Raw genomic sequence first — 18,923 nt, 5'->3', positions numbered from 1 at the left:
GCTAAGGTAAAGAAAATCATAACACGTTGTATTAGGAGGGAAAATGTTATTTTAAGGCCAGTTTGAGCCTTTAATCCATGAGGTCTCGGTTTTGTCCCAAAACAGAATGAAAAACTAATTGAAGAAACTTTGAAATCTTTGATGAAATTGAGTTCTTCTCTAGCCAGCTTTGCTGCCCATAATCCCTGTGCCAGGAGCAGGCAAAATGCTATGAATTCAGGAACAGATTGCATCCAGGTGATCAGAGAGCCAGGAGCACATAATGAATACCTTGTCTGAGCCAAGTGAAAAACAAGGGAGAGTTTTAATGAAAAGTCACCTGCATGTGCTCCTCTCCTCTTCCCTTTGATGTCTGGATGATGTGTTGCCATATTAGAGGTGCAGGCCAAGACAGGCTCTTTTTCACAGGCTTCAGCAGAAGGCATCCAGGCCCCAATTCAGCTGTTCCTTCCCTATAGTAAAAAGCATAACAGCTAAAGTAGCCTGGTGCTTCTGGGACTGCACCATGTCACAGACCATTGCATGGAATGGGCAGTTAGGAGAAACTCTGTAAATTGACCCCGGAGAAATATAGAGCTACACAGGGATGAAGTTAGGAAAGCTAAAACCCGCCTGGATTTGAAACTGGTGAAGGAGGTGAGGGGTTAAATGAAATGCCTCTGCAGGTACTTTGGCAGCAAAAGAAAGTCTAGGGAAAATATGGGCCCACTGCTGAATGGGGTGGGGAACCTGGAGAGTATGAACAAAGAAAAGGCTGGCATGATCAAGGCCTTTTTTATTCGTAAAACCCGCCTTCAGCAATCCCAGGTCCCCGAGACCAGTGGGAAAGTCCAGAGCAAGGAAGGCATACCCTTGGTGGAGGAGGGTCAGGTTAGGGAACCCTTACACAAACTGGACATATACAAGCCCGTGGTGCCTGATAGGATGCACTCACAACTGCTGAGGGAGCTGGCCAATGTAATTGCAAGGCCACTCTTTCTTCTTTTGGAAAGGTCATGATAACTGGGAGAGGTTTCTGTGGGCTGAGAGAAAGTAGATGTCACTCCTGTCTTCAGGAAGAGCAGAAAGGAAGATCTGGGGAAATACAGGCCAGTCAGCCTCACCTCGATCACTGTGAAAGTGATGGAGCAAATAATCCTGGAAACCACTTCTAGACGTATGAAGGACAAGAAGGTCATTGTAAGTAGTCAGTATGGACTTATGTCATGACCCAGACTGGACAGACCAGGGAGTCGTGTTTAATTCGAAATTTCGTCGGGCTAAATTAAGGTGAAATGACACCAAGCGATTGGTTAAAGATTTTATTTATGACAGAAGCAAACGGAACTGGGGAGGCGTGGTAGTAGGTGGCAGGGTTTCTCACAAAAGGAATTGGCATAAGACTACTTCTGTAAACCATGTAACCATACACATCAATTCAGGGAATAAGGACATCCCTCCCGTTGAGTCACGAGGTTCAGAGCAGACCCCCTTGCTTTCCAGACTCCTCCTCAGAGAAGGGCCCAGGGGCAGCTGGATCCACTCCTAGTCTCAGACTTGGTCAGCGGTTTATGTCTTGAAACGGATGAGGTGTAGGGATTGTGGAAAAGGAAAAGGAAAGAGAGAAGAAGACAGAGAGAGAAAAGGAAGAGAGAAAGATTTCACCTGTCCTGGGTCCAGTGTTGGACCAGTCAGCCGAGGGGTCCAGTCCCGGTGGGCTTGCACGCCTGGGGCTTCAGTTTGTGTCCTTTTATCATCCTTGCCCCTCCTTCAGGCGGGCACCCAAACTCATCGGGTTAATGAGCAGTTTTGGAGCCTTTGGGCTTGGGGGTCCTTTGTGGAGTAACTTCTCCTTCCCTGCAGACGTGGCCATTGTTTGATCTTTGTATCAGAAGAGCTCATCAGAACAGGGAGCTGCGCACCCTCCAGCACGCCCTCCCCCTCCTGTTGCTGACCTCTGAGCTGATGGGGTTTTCACCTGGGCTCCTTGCTGTGCAGGTTTGTCTTTAAGCAGAACATGCCCCACCACAATGTTGGAGACATTAACTCTTTCAGTCTCTCACAACTTTTGAAGGGGAAATCTTGCTTGACCAACCTGACAGCCTTCTACAATGAGGTATCTAGCTTGGTGGAGGGGAGAACAGTGGATGTTGTTTACCTCAACTTTAGTAAGGCCTTTGACACTATCTGCTATAACATCCTCATAGAGAAACTGAGAAAATACAGGCTGACTAAGTGGACCTTGAAGTGGGCTGAAAACTGCCTGAACTGCCAGGTTCAAAGGGTTGTTCTCAGCAATACAAAATGTAACCAAGGGCTGGTCAGTAGTGGGGGACCCCAGCAGTCAATACTTGGGCTAATACTGTTTAACATCTTCATTAATGACCTGAATGACTGGGCCTTAACAAGTTTGCAGATGGTACAAAACTGGGAGGAGAGGCTGATACACCACACGGTTGTGCTGCCATTCAGCGCCTCAGACCGGAGAAATGAACAGAGGGCAACCTTATGAAATTCAACAAGGGAAAAGCGGAGTCCTGCACCTGGAGAGGAAAAATCCTGTGCACCAATACAGAATGGGGGCCAACCATCTGGAAAGTAGTTGGCAGAAAAGGACCTGGGAATCCTGGTGAATAACAAGCTGAAGGTGAGCCAGCAATGAGCCTTTGTGGCAAAGACAGCCAACAACATCCTTGGCTGCATGAGAAAGAGCATTGCCAGCAGGTTGAGGGACGTGATACTTCCCCTCTGCTGAGCACTAGTGAGACACATCTGGAGTGCTATGTCCAGTCCAGAGACACGTGGACTTATGGACTGTGTCCAATAAAAGGCCACAAAGATGACTGGAATTGGAACATGTGACATACAAGAAAGGGCTGGTCACCTGGGGGAAGAGAAGCCTCAGGGAAACTTGTCAATGTGCATAAATACTTGAAAGGAGGGAGTAAAGAACACAGAGCCAGGCTCTTATCATTGGTATCCAGAGAAAGGATGAGATGCAATGGGCACAAACTGAAATACAAGACATTCCAGTTAAATATAAGAAAAAACTTTTTTTACTCTAAGGGTGATCAAACATTGGAAGAGGTTGACCAAAGAGAGTATGGAGTCTTTATCCTTGAAGGTATTAAAACCTGACTGGACATGGTCCTGTCCTGACTCTTGTTTGAGCAGGAGGGTTGGACTAGATGATCTCCAGAGGCACCTACAGCCCTTCTATGTCTCTGTAAAATGAGCTGAAAGCTGTACAAATGACCCTTGACTGTTGATAGATTCTGCTTCCAATTAAAATTGCTTAGCACCTTTGCATATTCCATTGTTAAAAGAAAGAGATTAAAAGATTCTTTCTTGAAATGGATGCAAGTCATCTTGATCCCAGAGGGGGTGTGTGTGGAGTCCATCAGGAACACAGAGTTATGAATATACACTGTCAGGGGCTGAGAGCAAATTTTGTTCATTTAGTCTTTCTGCTGTCTATTGTACTTCTTCAAATTCAGTGCCCTAGACTTTTTCAAAGAATAGAAGATTTTCTTTTGTCTAAAATACAATGTTTTTTGTAAATATTTCAGGTCCTATAATCTGGTGACCTACATAACAGAAGTACTTTTATTCTATTATTAGGGCGGGCTGCACATGAGAGCGCTAAGTAGGAGAGTATCTTAATTTTAAAAGGTGTGTCAATTTTGTGCTTTGGAACAGTGGAGTACTCTGAGAGCAGACTGTTAGGAGTTCTCACTATGACCTGTTTTTTAGATACATAAACCAGTTCCAGCTTTAGAAGCATTAGACCTTATGAAGGCTTTCAATCCTATCATTTCAAAGGCAGAATGAAGTCTGAATGCATTACCTATGATCTGTCTGTAGTTTCTAGAAGTCCTTTTTTTTTTTTTGAGAAAGAAGCCTTACTGCAGGTGATGAAGTTATACCAGGGTAATACCAGTACAAGAAAATACAGAAGATTTTGCATTTCATTAACTAGTTTCCCAGATGCCTAGTCTTCACCAGAGGATTTCTATTAAGTCAGTTGATAAATACCAGAATAATTCCAGAGCTTTAAAAAAACTGAGAAGACACACCTGGCAACAAAACTCTCAAAATTTAAAAGAGAGTTAAAATTATGAGCTGTTATTTTAAAATCTGCCTACTCCCACTTCAGTAATGCAGTTTTAGTGCCAAAGGAGAAGGATTAAAATATTAGATGTCTAAAAAAGACATGATTTAATAATCATACATAGAAGGAATAATGCACACATATTCCTTTACCTCACCCAGACTCAGATTCCCACGTTGGGTCTTGCTTTGACAAATAATCAACACATATTTAATGTAATAATCTCTTTCTCCCTCTTTTTCCTAATTAGTTCTGCCTAACCATATTCAGAGTGCAGAATTTTTCCATAGACAAATCCAGCCATTTCCAGTATTTCGTCAGGTTGAAGAAGCTTGGCTTCCACTGAGGCTAGCTGCAGTTTTCAATTGGTGTGTTATCTTAGAGAAACAGCAGAACAAGTCCAATTGAAAATAATTATCGGCATGGAAGACAGGAGTTTTAAGTTTTGATACTGCTCATCTTCCACATAGTGAAGTTTCAGAGGTGAGTGGTCTGTGCAGAGCACATTTTCAGGATTGTCTAGTAATGAACAGAAACACTACATAAACCCTTGTTCTTCATGATAGATTAAAGGTGTTCCCTCATAATGCAATCTCTGGAGAAAAATAACTAGAATCCCTGTTCAGTTCTCATTTAACAGATCACCAAGACATGACCAGAGAAGTTTCAGAGGTGAAAAAGATTTGCAAAATATTCTGTTAAAAGCAGGAGAAGAAATCAAGTGAATCACACTTACTGGGAGATGTTTGCAGGAAAGAACAAAATTTAATCTAAACCCCAAATTTCTCTGGTTTGGCAGGACTGACTTGCCATTATGGAACTGGCTTGGACACAGCAAATTCCCCGAGGTCTGTTTTTGGAGGGTCAGGATGCTCTGCCACGTGAGATTCCCACTCACGAGGCCACCAGGTAGCAGGAAAGGGCTGGCGAGGTGCTTGTGTTGGCAGTCTCTTAGAAACCAAAATGAAGATCCTGACTACATGAGTGTCCCATCCCTCAGATAGCTGGGTGGGGAACTAATACAAACTGCCAGAAAGGAGAACTGAGAAAAACTGAATGTAGCCAGAGCTTTGCTTTTAAACACAGGAAGGGGAAAAAAAAAAACCAAAAGGCTTGGGGCTGTGTCAGGTGTCACAGCTTTTAGTCCCACCAGGATCAGTGCTGCACATTCAAACCCTTACAAAAATGAAAACGTAAAATAAGGTAAGCCACTACCTTTTCTTCTCTCTGTTGTGCTACCAACTTGGTGACATACTTAGTTTTCTCCTCCCAATTATGTCCCAAAACTGTATAGATTCCAGATTTAGTTCATCTCATTCTCACTTGCAAATATTCCCATAACAGCAGATCAGCCCATCTGACTCTTAAAAATAATGCACTTGGAAAGGTATTTTTCCCTGATGCTTCTGAGGTCACCATCATAATTACAGCATCATGGGGGTGGCTCTGTTTTCTGCTCTGCATTTTCCTCCTGCTACTGCAAAGCAGGAGGATGTGGCCACCTCTGCGGCTTTGGGATTTTGTGCTTCTTCAATTTATGGCTGCCCTAAGGTTGCTCAGCATGGCAGGGTCATCCAGACCTTTCACAGGAGCAGCAGATGGAATCTGTTTTCCAAATGAAGGGTTTGAAATAGCTGTATAAGGGTAAAAGCACACTTTAAGGCCCCATATAAGGCAGAGGTGCTGGACTGAAGGTTTCATGAAGGGAGTAATACTGCCTTCCCCACAAGGAGCTGTCCCACAAGACACTGAATGCTCAGGGACAAGTAATTTCGGGTACTTCCTGAGCAGGGGTCCCCAGCTTCCTTGACACCGCACACTACAGACGCAGCCTGTCATCCTACCTCGTCGCCCAGCGGGGAGCTGCCTGTTGCATCCCAAGCCCTCCAGCCTTGGCAGCATTCTCCACCACTGAAGTCAATAAAATTGCAGGCTTTCATCACCTCCAGGGGGACGGTCACATACAGGAGTCAGTTGAGAATGTGGCACATTTCACACACATCCTTCGCGCTGCTCAGCGTCGCCGATCCTCTGGGAAGCGAACGGGCAGCATGTGTCAACCATATCTCTGTGAACAGAGAGACAGCTGCAATTTGCAAATGGTACAAAAGAGTTTTACAAGTAGGTGCATTTTAAACATATCTAGCCTGAGTTTACTGGCATCTGTCAACTAAGAAGCATATGGTATGCAAGCACACCCAGGACCCTGGAGTAGAAGGACTTCCACTTGAATTTTTAAAAAATTTAGCTCTTTCTAAACACTATCAATAATAACAAATAACAATAATCCCCAAACTACTGTACTTATTTGCATAGACAAAAAAAAAAAATTGCTGCAAAAGCATTTTGCAACTACTGAAAACTCCAGACTAAATTGTTTGGCAACATGTAAGACCATCAGTGCACTCCAAGAAATGGGGTCTGCAATTATCACTCATTAACCTAACAGTTGGGAACTAGTTGGAAAGGCTTTAGTGTGAATGTAAACGAGGAGGGATATGTGGGGATGAGACTGTGTGGCATATTTGTTTTGTTTTGACTTCTTTCCAGACATATTTCAGTTTACATTAATATTTGAAGGTTGGATCAGACAGGATTTGCAGCACAATAGTTTTAGGAATGCCTTTGCAAAAACTGTGATGTGTTCTATATTAGCCTCGGAGGAGAGGGAGGGCAAATGAAGCTTTCTCAATGTATACATTTGAGCACCACTCAGCGTTTAATTATTTACAGACCAGAGTGATTGACTTCGCTGCCAGTTTCTCCTCTTTTTCTTGGTCTCCCCTCCCACTCTGTGATTTGATTAGAAAGTGAACCGCGTTTTTTTTTAGATGACTGACACTATCTAAAGTTCCTTGCAGAAAGAAAGATGCTTGCCAAATGACAGAGGAAGGCAGTGCACATGGGATGTCACGTTACAAGCGGCCTCTCACTGACCTCCTGATTTGGCTGCAGAGGGTTCAAGCTGCCTTCTGGTGTTTGGGCGTACTCGCCTCACCCAGCAAGTGTGCATTGAAGGGCAGGAGGACCCACCCCGAGCTCAGGCTGCTTCCTGCAGGAGCAGGCTGGAGGCTCTCCCAGGCAGTGCCGGGTGAAGGCAGAGGCCAGTGAGCCCGCCTGGCACCGCAAAGTCTTTTGCTGCACTTTCAAGTACCTAATTTTCCAAATGGGCAAGGAGGTTTTTGAGGAAGGGCACTTCGAGGTAGCAGGAGGTAAAGCAAGGTACCTGGAGCAGAGCACTGCAAGGGTGAGGCCTGTGATGGGTCTCGCAAAAGTGAAATACCCATTTTTGTCTTATTTTCTGTTGTGTAACTCTGGACCAGCTCTGCAGAAATCAGTAGATATGTTCTGGATTTAGACAGGAGTAAAGGAGATAACAATCTGACCTCGGTCCTTAAAAAGCTTTTTCTGAGAGTTGCTCAGGTCAGATTTCCTCCAGTTCTATACCACCAGGATAAAATAGATTTTTCAGATACATCCTGTTGAATATGAAACACATTTTTATTTAAAGCGTCTTTTAAATTAGAGCGTGTTCATTAAATAAAAGAAAGGCAAAATGTAAGAGCCTGTTGCTGAGTAAAGCAGGAAAGGGCTTCACAGTGAGATTTGATTGTTTACATTCAATTAAAGGAAAAGTCTGATTTGGAGTGCTCAGATTTAATCTTGGTGCAGATTAAAATGGTGCTATTGTGTTCTGCTGAGCTGTTTGGAAAGGTGAACTGAGGCTTTCCTAGGACTGTACCATTGCAGTATATACACAAGATTTACATGCAGTCACAACAGATGGTCACACAAAACTGCAAAGTTGAGGTTCTCTGGCATAAGCCATGTTACCTTTGTCTTTCAGGTTTTGAATTTCTACCTGCTATTGTAAATCACCTCTGAACTCTTGGTGGCTTTGTCTGGTCATTTCCTGATGTTTCTTGTTTCTCCTGCAGGGCTGCAAAAGTCAATTGTACTGTACCACGGATGTGGTTTCATTTGGGGGGGCGGGAATCTGCAACATATTATTGCTACCACACTTGCCACCTCTTCTCTGCAGAGCAATTAGGCGGTGCTCACAACCTTTAGCAGGAATAGATTTCATAGTGAGAGCAGTGGTGCCTCACCCTTAAGGACAACCATAAACACACGCTGACTTAGTGCAACAGATGTCAACTCAAAAAAGACAACTCAGGATTTGATTCCTAACAAAACATAAATATCCTCAGTTACTGCTTTTTGTGCATATATATGACATGAGGCAAGGCATTGGAACATGAGAGGGAAAGAGCTGTATTATTCAGCAACCCGCTAAACCTAGTAGACACTTGGGGAAGAGGCAGCTTGTTAACACACATGGGCTGGATAGCAGATCTGTGTTTCTGATGAATTGTCTACACTGTGAAGTTTGTTAGGGGAAGGACACATTAAGCTAGGGCGGTACGTTATGATTCTTTGCACTGATGGAACTGATGTCTGGGTTTCTGAGATGAAAGCGATGAGGTAGGTGTTTTTAAGTTGTGCCCCTGGCTCAGATTGCCCTTTCCTGCCACTTGGAGCAAGAGTTTTAGGACTGTTTTAGCTTAGTTTCTCTCTTTGCATCATGAGGGACTCAGCTTCCAGCACCTTGGGAGGATCAAAATATTAGTAAAATGCTTTGAAAATTAAAGCAAAGTTATTGGTAAAGCAGGTAGCAAATAAAATGGTGTAGCAGCACCTCTGTGCTTCATGGGAGATTAAAGGTGAAAGACTGTGAGACAGTCAGAACACTGTGGCAGAGGGGACAACACCTGTGGGGACAGACAGACAAATAACACCTTAAGAAGTGATCTCCTTGCACACTTGTGACCAGCCAGTGCTCCAATGACCAGAAACTGAGCTTCAACAGATCATCAAAAGTTGAATGTATACACCCAAGGCCTGGATTTTCATAGACAAAGCATGTAACCTATCTGTGGCTGCATCCTCCTGGCTGGCTCTGATGCCAGACAGGTAAACCCTCTATGTTCCCACCAGCCAAACTTCAGTTTCTTCCTCAGCAGTGAGGGAAGATCAGAGCAGAACTCTTCTTTGATCATCTTTTGGGTTTTAAGGCTTTTTGATGCCTAGAATTCCTCCCCCCCCCCTTTTTTTTTTTAGCATGGAGCACAGCTCTTTAAGTGCTGTTACAGCTCAGACTAGAATACGCAGTAGAAAACAGTTGCTTCAGAGAGGACTAGGGCCGTCCTTGGACATTAGGACATGATGCTCAAGTGCAATTCAAAATGAGCGGATTTCATGCTGGTGGAAATACATTTATGCGTTCAGCAGTCGAGAAAGCAGTGAGTGGCAGGGTTATGGTGAATGCTCAACCCAAAGTGGACCTGAGAAGTAACATCTGAAAACCACACCAGTCGGAACTAATATTACCTGTATGGGGTAAGTCTACACCTGTGACCAAAGGGGGATCTAATCTAAGCATCTGAAGCTTGCAGTTCAAGTCAGCGTTCATCTAGTACTCTGGTAGCATCTGTTGTTTCTTTCGTTTTAGCTCAGCCATGAACTTCCTGGGATGGTGTGTGGGTCAGGTCTGCACAGCGCCTGCAGCTTCCCTTGCACTTTGCATCCCATCGGGAGAGGTCACATCAAGCGAGACCTCACAAGGACAACAGAAGCACCAAGTGCCCAGGCTAGATTGCATCCAGCAGCGAGACAGATGCAGGGCCAAGAGGAATTCTCCCGAGTGCCTGCCAGCAGCTCAGGACAACAATAAAACCACTGAAGCGGGGAGGGAGGAGCCTCGCAGCTGCTGGGCTGACTCAGTCCATAATGAGCATTCCCTGCACTTTTTATAAGCTTGTCTGATCTTCAGCCCAGCTTCGAGAAGTTCCTAGCACATGTTTTATCCCAGCTATCCGTTTCTGCCATGTTTTGGTTCTCTTTTCATGTGTGTTGTGAATATATAAACACATCTCTCAGGCAGTTTCATATCAAGTGAAACCTGAGAGAAAAAACATATTAAGCTTAATGATTTGTCAAAAGGCTTTCGGCCAGACTCCCTTTGACACCCACTACATATTGAATAGGAGGGAGGCTCCTTGCCTGTAGCTGAAATTGGTAGTTGATGCTCCACATGGCCTAAGATGCAGCAGCAAAAGTATGACCTCAGTTAGTCAAAGGAAGCTAGAAGGGAAGCAGAATTTCTTTTATTTAGTCCTAGATGGACAAATTTTTAATTCCCTTTGCTAACAAGGACTGATTCCTACAATATCTCCATAGCATCTATGAATTTTCATCTGCTTCTGACATTCCCAGCTGTGTCGATGTGGGAAGTTCCTGGGGAAAGTCCCTCCTTGTGCTTTCAGCAGTCCCAGGTTGTGGACAATGGGCATGCAAAAATAAAAACATGGCCAACTTTCCCTTTCATGCACATTTAATTTTTTTTCATACTCTCTCCCTTAGGATCACCCCCAATGTGGGATTTAAGGAAGAAAAAGTTTCAACATATATTTAATTTCAGCCACAGACTTCAGGTTCATTGACTTCTGTAGGACATAAGCATGCACAGAAATGCATCTGGTGCAGACAAATGCCCAAGGCAGAGCAGAGGAGTAGGAGTGTTGTGGGTGTGATCAGTTATGTCAAATCCTACTGTCTTTTACTGAAATAGAGCCTAAATTTTTGGTATTTTTTACCTTGCCTTCCCCTTTTAATTTTGTTCTGAAGGGCACAGTATAGATACATTTTACTCACATGCTTTGTAATATCCAACTATTTGCTGCTGCTAGCCACATTCCTCCCTTCCCATTGAGAGATAACACCCACTTCCATACTCTTCCTACATCTGGAAACCCCCACAGATGTTTGCTGTGCAAAACCACCCTCTGTTCCAGCAGCAGAACGCCTGTAGCTACATTGAGAAACATAAATTAAAATAACCTAAGAAGGCCAACACACGTGGAGAGCACTGCAGAAGCAGGGAAATAATCCTCTGCAGAGATGTGAATGCTTTCATTATGATGAAACAGATTCTGAGGCCAATTTATCTAAATACTGCTGTGCTTTTGAGTACTCAAAGGACGTTTTTCAGTCACAGTGACTTAAAAAAAAACCAAAACAGCAAATAAAAATGTTCCAGGTTGCTCAAGGGTGCACCTAAAGTCTTGGAAAAGCCAGCCAGAGCCCCAGCTTCTCAGTATATCCAAACTTCAAGGTCTACCTAAAGATGTCAAAATACAAACATAGGCATCTAACAGTAGGCAAGAAAAACTGTACAGCAGTTACCGGTCCAGTGTAGTCATGGTGAATTATTATTTGACACAGGTCTGAATGAGAAGCCCCTGTCAAACCCCACCCTTCCTTTCACACTGGAGAGCCTCCATCCCCTTCCTTTGCAGTGCTGCATTGGGTCGAGGCTGGAGTGGCTTTTCCCTCCTGAACTGGGTTTGGTATGACCAAGACAGCAGCAGTCTCAGGGGAGCAGGACAACACACCATCTTCTCACTTGTTGGAGCCGAACTCTCACCTGGATTTCTCCGAGATTTTGGTACCAACAAAACTGAATCTAAGCCTTGAAATTATTCTGAGTGCAGAGTCCCAAGCCAGATGTAGGATCTTAACATCATCTGCAGACAACAATCAACTGGAAATAAAAATTGCTCAAAGTGCTCACTTAGAATATGTATCACAGGAATGCTGCAATTATGATCTCTGGTCATTGGACTGCTTAATCAAACACACTAGAAAGGGGCATTTCACTTTGAAGATAAACACAAGATTGCACGTGTTCAGACATAGCTGCATGTAATGAAAAGCAGTCACAGAAACCAAAATTGTGTTACCCGCTTTCTTAAAAATTCTGCATTTTTATACTCTGTTGTTCAATTTTTTACTTAATTTGTAAAATGAGGATAATGTTTATCTCTACTTTATAATTATAGTTTTATAACTGAAGTCCTTTGAGTTGCTTGGCAAGAAGGTAGGATAACATAAAATTATGCTTTGCAGATCTAAACTCTGACAGGCTATGCAAGCAAATGGCAAAACCAGGAGAAACTAGCACGGTTTAGAACCTCTGCTTCACAGTGAAAGATGATAAGTAGGGGGATATTTGTGCACAACTCCAATTAATATGCAACTTACAAAATTAACTATACGAATGCAAAGATCTCTCCTTTTAGTGAGTCATGTCTGAGTATTTTTACCTGTGGTGTGATTTCTGTCATGCCAGTCATAATAAACCTTCAGTACTGCCAAGTACCACCTCAATAAGAGCTACTAAAAGCAGGCACACAAGGAAAGCAGATATATTTATTCTGTGGATCATTTCATCTGTTCAGTGTTTTACAAAGTGAAACATTTCTGTTAAAAGAAGGGCAAGACAGCATTATTGTGTATTACTCCTACAATTTACATTACAGTATGATCAGTTTACTTTAAAAGAAAGTGTGTGAAACTGTACAAAAACATAGAGTTTATTTGTCTCTGTGGTGCTACAGCCATACTTAGGGTCCCAGAAGTTTAAGCACTGAAGTATCGTAATCATCTGTAATATCATGACACTTGGCTGGGCTATTATACTCTATCAAAATACATAAAAATACACCATAATTTCACTGTCAATATATCTGCTTTGAAATCAGTCCCTGCTCTGGAGAGCAGTTTAAAATAAAGTGGGAGAGGGGAAGGAGTATTTTATCTTCCATTTTGCAAGTGGGGATGGGGAGATTTGGCTCCTAATCCAGAGCTCATTGACTCAATGACAACCCTTCCCAGTAACGTGTTGAAGGTCATCCAAGGGCCTTTTCACAGCATTCATCAAAAGCCCATCCTTGCTGCAGGGAAAAGAGCTTCAAAAGAAAAGGAGGAGAAAGACACACTTGACATGTTATGTCTTCTGCAAACTCCAGAACATCTCGTGCTCATGAAAACTAGGAGTAAGTTTTATATTGCACTGTTTGTAAAAAGCTGTCAGGGTTCAAGTCAGGGCTTGTATGTAAAAACCCTCATTTCTCTTAATGGTGTAGCCTCTCCCATTATCAGATGAACAAACAGATTATGATGTTTGAGGCAGGATCCACACAAAAGGTTTTTGGATTTAACGGCTTCTCTTCTGGTCATGTCTGATCATGTCTTTCAAGTACATACATTGCAGTATAACATCTCAGGCAGACACATGCAGAAGATGTAATTTAGCCTTTCTCACGTGGAAGGACTCTGGGCCAAGAAAATGCATAAAAGTTTCTTGTTTATGTTTTTCTTCTTTTTCTTTCCCTCCAAGAAGAGATCCTTTATTTTCAGGATAATTGAGCCTGCCTTCTAGATCACCAAAACTGTGTATTAGAAGGCTAATAAATCACACAACCTGATTCAACCTGAATCCAATGTTCGAGGAAAGAATTACTCTGAAGTGAGAAAAGTAAAAAAAAAACACCTAAGCCTTTATGACTGGACAGCTGAGTCTTGATGGTCCTCTTATGAAAAACCATTAATTTCAACAAATTTCACAGTTTTCTTTATTGCTCACATACAGTTATTAAATGGTCAAGTGCTAGGTTACAGAATATCTAAAAATAAACTATTATTAAAACAGCTGGCAACTTTCCATTGCACTCTGAGTGCATGGCCTTCTTTTATTGTGTGATCAACTTTGCAGCCTAAGTAACATACAGCAATTTGTTCAAGGAGTAGCTATATCTCTTACTAAAATAATATTGACCAAAGTACAAATAAATTTCACAACACCTAAGAGGGCCAGATCAAAACTAGCATTGAGAAATTACACTTCAGAATGATAAGAAAGTTAGTAAAAAAAAAATCTTAATATCAAGATTTGGGGAATTAAAATCTTTAACCCTTGGCTAGTAGATTTCTTATTTCTCCTGCACCTACATCACCCACACCTACATCTCAGTTTTAAAGATTGAGAGTTACTGTGAAAAACCGGCACTGCAATAACAGTAGGTGTAATAAATTAGCAACTCAGTGAAAAACAGGTCATCAAGTCTAGCTAGTATTCATCCAAGAATATTGAAGGAATGTAGGAATAAAGTGATTTGGCTGGTAATAAACCAAACCAAAACAAAAGTCATTTTAGTTACAATTCATAGATGTAAAGATTTTAAAACCAGAGACCTCTGTGATGAGATAGTCTGATCCTTGAAAAGCACTAGTTAAAGATTTTTGTGAAATGTTTGCTATGTCACATTTGTATCATTTGAGAGAGGCATAGTGTAGTAGTAGTCAGTATTCAAATGTATTTTAAATAACGTACTAGCAATTAGACGTAAAAACTACAAATATGACAATGACACTAAAGAAATTGCTGTTACTCTAGTCCTTCTGTCACAATAAAGGAAAGACATGCAAAATACCATAATAAAGAAAGGTGATGCTGGAAATAATGAAAAACTTAGTTCAGGTGAAGGGAGATAAATGTAAAACAAGGTATTTGTTTACACAATAGAAGTTGCATCCACACGATATCCCAGAAGTCAAAAGCTTAAAGGATTCAAAAGCATTAAAGGCACTCCTCTGGATAGTGAGAATATCCTCAATTCCATTATAGATCATAAAACTTACTGAGTAAATACATTAGCAGTGTAAGCATTTATACATGTATTTGACTCCCATTTGAGTCAAAAGGGAATGAGGAAACACTTGGAAATATACCTGTGGCAAATTGTTAGATAATTTTCTTCTATTGTGTTTCTTGTACCTTCTTCTGATTTCTCTGCATCAATCTCTACTACATCTGGATCAAATGCATAGCTGGGGTCCAAAGCAATAATTGCTATGCTCCTGATTGAGAAATAAACCTTACGTTGATTTCAAATTTGAGGATCTAACAGTGAAAAAAGATGTAGAAATTTATAAATGCAAAATATTTATGATGCATATGAATAGCACCATGAATTTAACCTCTGCAGACATGAAGCAACCATGATACTTTTGGGGGTTTCAGTCCTGAGCTGAAACTTCTCACATATGCTCAAATTACTCTTGGTTTATTTATGCCTTATTTGGTCTTGCTGCTTTTTGCATCTTGATATAGAGTCATAGACCAAACAGTTATTTACTTTTCAATAAAAGCAGGGGGATTAGTCTGGATCTAAACAGTGCTTTGTAGACTAGTATTTCTTCATGGCACAAAACCCTAGAATTGACTATAACAGTCATTTTCAACTGGAAGCCTGTCTGTAGTCAGCGGTTTGCTGGCTGCTTGAAGGTGTGTGAGAAAAGGGATAGGAAAGGCAAATTCACCTAACTGTTCGACAGCAATTGTCTACGTGACATTTGTAATGGGGTTCAGGCCTGCATCAGAAAAAACTTAAGGTTCCTCACCCAGAGGAAGCTGATAGCCACTGCTCTAGAAACACCAGGGTAACAAAACTAAAACTAAATAAAACTCATTTCACTATAGCAGAAAGTCAAGAAGTAAACATGTAGAGGTGGAAATGTGTTCTAATGCAATTTATGCTTCCTCAGAAGTAGCTTACGTGAGGTAATTTCACTTTTAGCAGTCAGTACCCATGTACTCAAAGCTTTAGTGTGTTGGTGTTTATGGACCTTACTCAGCCTCATTGATTCTGATGGTCTTAATTACACTGGAGAAAAGTGAACTAGTAAGAGCTGAACAATTGGCTTCTACCGTGGCAAAGCTGAATTCAAAAGGTTAGTCTTTCATAAGTTAATTTAGGGTAGATCTGTTTTCATCCCCTCTTTGTGCTAGTGAGGAAAGATGTGTGGAGGAGAGGCTGGATGTGAGACTGGCTGCTCCTTTGCATCTTACCAAGCCCATTGACAAGCCCTGGGCTCACCCAAGGCCAGAAGGCCAGTGTCCTGCAGGACCAAGCCATCCCTGTCCTGCTGCCCCTGATCTGAGTCCAACCCAAACCACTGTCATACCAGTGGAGTATCACATGTTGTTAAGGCAAGACCCATGTATCTGGGCTATGCCAAACTTCAAAGATAAGAGAGAGTAATTTTTCATCATTAATCAAGAAGATCCACAAGATTACACAAGGCTTACTGTTAGCAGCCAGCATTATGGTTTAAAACATAACATATTCTCTGCACAATTTGTATGCCTTAGGAGACGACAGAGAAGCTCTCTAGCCACCCACCACTCTAACTCTCGTGGCATGCAGTAAACGAGTTAACTTTAGAAATCACAGCTCACCACAACACTTCACCTCAGAAACTCCACACCCAAAAGACTCCCAGGCTCCACAATCATCATAAATACTTGTAATGAGGATCTTTTGCTGTACCTTTTATTTACACAAACTTACTGCTTCAGTGTCAGAGCTTGCTCCTGCTTCCATTCAAATCAATGGGAGTTTTGCCATTCTCTCTAATGAAAGTAGCCTCTAGCACCGTGTTACATTTGATGATGATGGATCACTATTCCTTCCTTGCAAGAACAATAGTTTAGCAACCATGCCAACAAATATGCATGTGCTTAGCTGTAAGCACCTGAATAGTCTTATTGGTTCCAGTGGAATTACATAAATTCTTGAATTTAAATGCTTTTTTTTGTTTGTTTAATCTAGCCACCCCCTGGAATCCCTCTCCATCAAGTAAACATGTCTTCCACTAGAATACCTACAAACTTGGTATATTCCAGATACTATCAGCAAGCATATGGCTGATCTGGCTTAATATTACAAGTCCTGTAACTGATTATGTGAAAAATAAAAATGCAAACATATTCAGTTGATTTGCAGTACACCTAGGTTTATATTTTCAGGCTTTTACAGCAGAAAAAAGTAAAGCTAGTGGTGTTTATATAGAGTATCATTCTGGGGGGAAGTGAAATGTATTGGGTCATCTACCAAATATAGGAAACATATGTTATTCAACATGGTGATTCACACAATGAGTAATGTAGTCTAGAGAGTATATACTCCCCTGTGAACAGACATAACTCTCAGTAATGCTAATAATCCCATAAATCCCAAAGGGCCTCATCTAGCTGAAAGTATCTGCAGCCTTGTGAACTGTACAGGCTGCGCAGGGCCACAGATGTCAGCTCCTCATCAACAGGCCAGCCCAGCCCAGCCCTCCCTACCCCTACTTGCCCTACGAGAGCAGTGGCAAGCAGTTGCAGAGCTGCCCAAGAGCAGAGCCTGTGCTGAAGCTTCCCTCATATGACTGCACAGGAGGCTTGATGTCACTGGTTCCTGTACTCCGACTCCATCATTCTCCTTGAGGCTGTGACAGCAACTGGGACATTGACTACAAAGCCAGTCTGAAGATGATCTGTCTGCTTAAGAAATCTGGTCTGCTTGGTGTGCAGAGCTTCCAGCTCCTTGCCATATTTGAGGAGGAGACATGTGTTTGTCATTGTCATTGTGGACAATACTGGATAATAAGGAGTGACATTCTGGGACTATACTGGCCTCCTCAGACTTTGCTGGAGCTGTATTTTTGACTGAAGCTTCTCACTGAGGAAAGCAGGATTATATGTATGTACCAGGGAGCACCAAACTTCAGCAAGTTACTGATGGACCTACCTGGAACTGGGCTGGGTGCTTGGGAGAGGGACAACTTGTGGTACATGCCATAAGGTGGGCAATGACTTCTAGAAAGGGGAATATTCTCCCTTTTGAAATACAGAATAACTACAGCCCCTGTTCTGGAGTGGTAGAAGAAGACTATAAACCTCAGTGTGCAGCCGCAGTTGATAGGTAGGAATCAAGGAAATCCTACAGTGTTGAGCTCTGCACTCTCCCTGAGCTATAGGATACAGTGATGTCATTTTCTTCTGGGCCAGAAGTGCTCAGGGATTATAGCACTCCTGTAAAAAACAGAAAGTGGAGTTGGTGTGATGTGTCTTTAGCTACATTTCCCTGCAAAAGGAGGCATGTGTTCATATGTTCATACCACTCCCATATACACAGTTCTCTGGAGCTGTCTCTTAGTCTGATCTCAGTAACCTTTGAACCAACCTTGACAAAATAGTGAATGTATCCAAAAAGACCTGCAAGTTCTGTGAAATTAGGCCTTTGGGTAGAGAGGGGAAAGGCTTATTAGTGCCCCAGCTGTGAGCTTTTATGAGATATCTGGAAAGCTACATGGGTGACACATGCTCACTGCATCCTTACTGCTAAAAGAGGTCCACGAAGGGAGCTTAGCCTCTGGATATCTGCTCATCCACACAGCTCGTTTCTTTGTTCACCCCTTAACTTTGCTTTACATGGCCCCAACCAGCTTTCTCCAATACAATGCCCAGCCCTGACTTGGGAAATAGTTTGGCCAGGGGCTGTTCCCAGGAGGTGACATTAATGACCTCTTCTCACTAGACTTGGTTCCTCCCAGCCTATGAGTCCTTCAACACCATCCCAAAGGCATTGAAGCATCACTGTCTATATGCTCTACCCTAGGGCATGCAACATATATAATTGGTTTTATACTGTAAAAACCCCATTTATGTGAGCTGCAACAAAGTCTGACTTTTATTTTCAAATACTTAAAAAAAACCCCTAGAACACACTAAGAACAATAATTTTTTCTTAGGGACCCCATGCTATGCTGGCATGACAATTCTGCTGCAGAAGCAGCCAGTGGTGTTGAGTGAGTCATTTTGCTTTACTTGTCCTCAGGATGAGGAATCAATCATTGGTTCCCTTTACTCAGCAGCATAGAGCTATACACAAAAAGCTAACCCCCATCAGCTCTGTTGCTCGTGGGAGTCATTGGTTTGTTTTGGTTTTTCAGAAGACCTTCATGTTATCCCAAGGAAGTCACACGACTGGTGGAGAAATCTCTTGCCAGTCTTGGACTCTCAGCATTGTTAGCAGCAGCTGGCAATTTTCAAGGTTTACTGTCTGTAGAAAGAGCTAGAAACTTCATCCCGAATGCTGAAATT

The sequence above is a fragment of the Haliaeetus leucocephalus genome, unplaced genomic scaffold (genome assembly GCF_000737465.1).
Source record: "Haliaeetus leucocephalus isolate CR32 unplaced genomic scaffold, Haliaeetus_leucocephalus-4.0 Scaffold722, whole genome shotgun sequence".
NCBI lineage: Eukaryota > Metazoa > Chordata > Aves > Accipitriformes > Accipitridae > Haliaeetus > Haliaeetus leucocephalus.
This window is presented reverse-complemented; position numbering follows the sequence as displayed.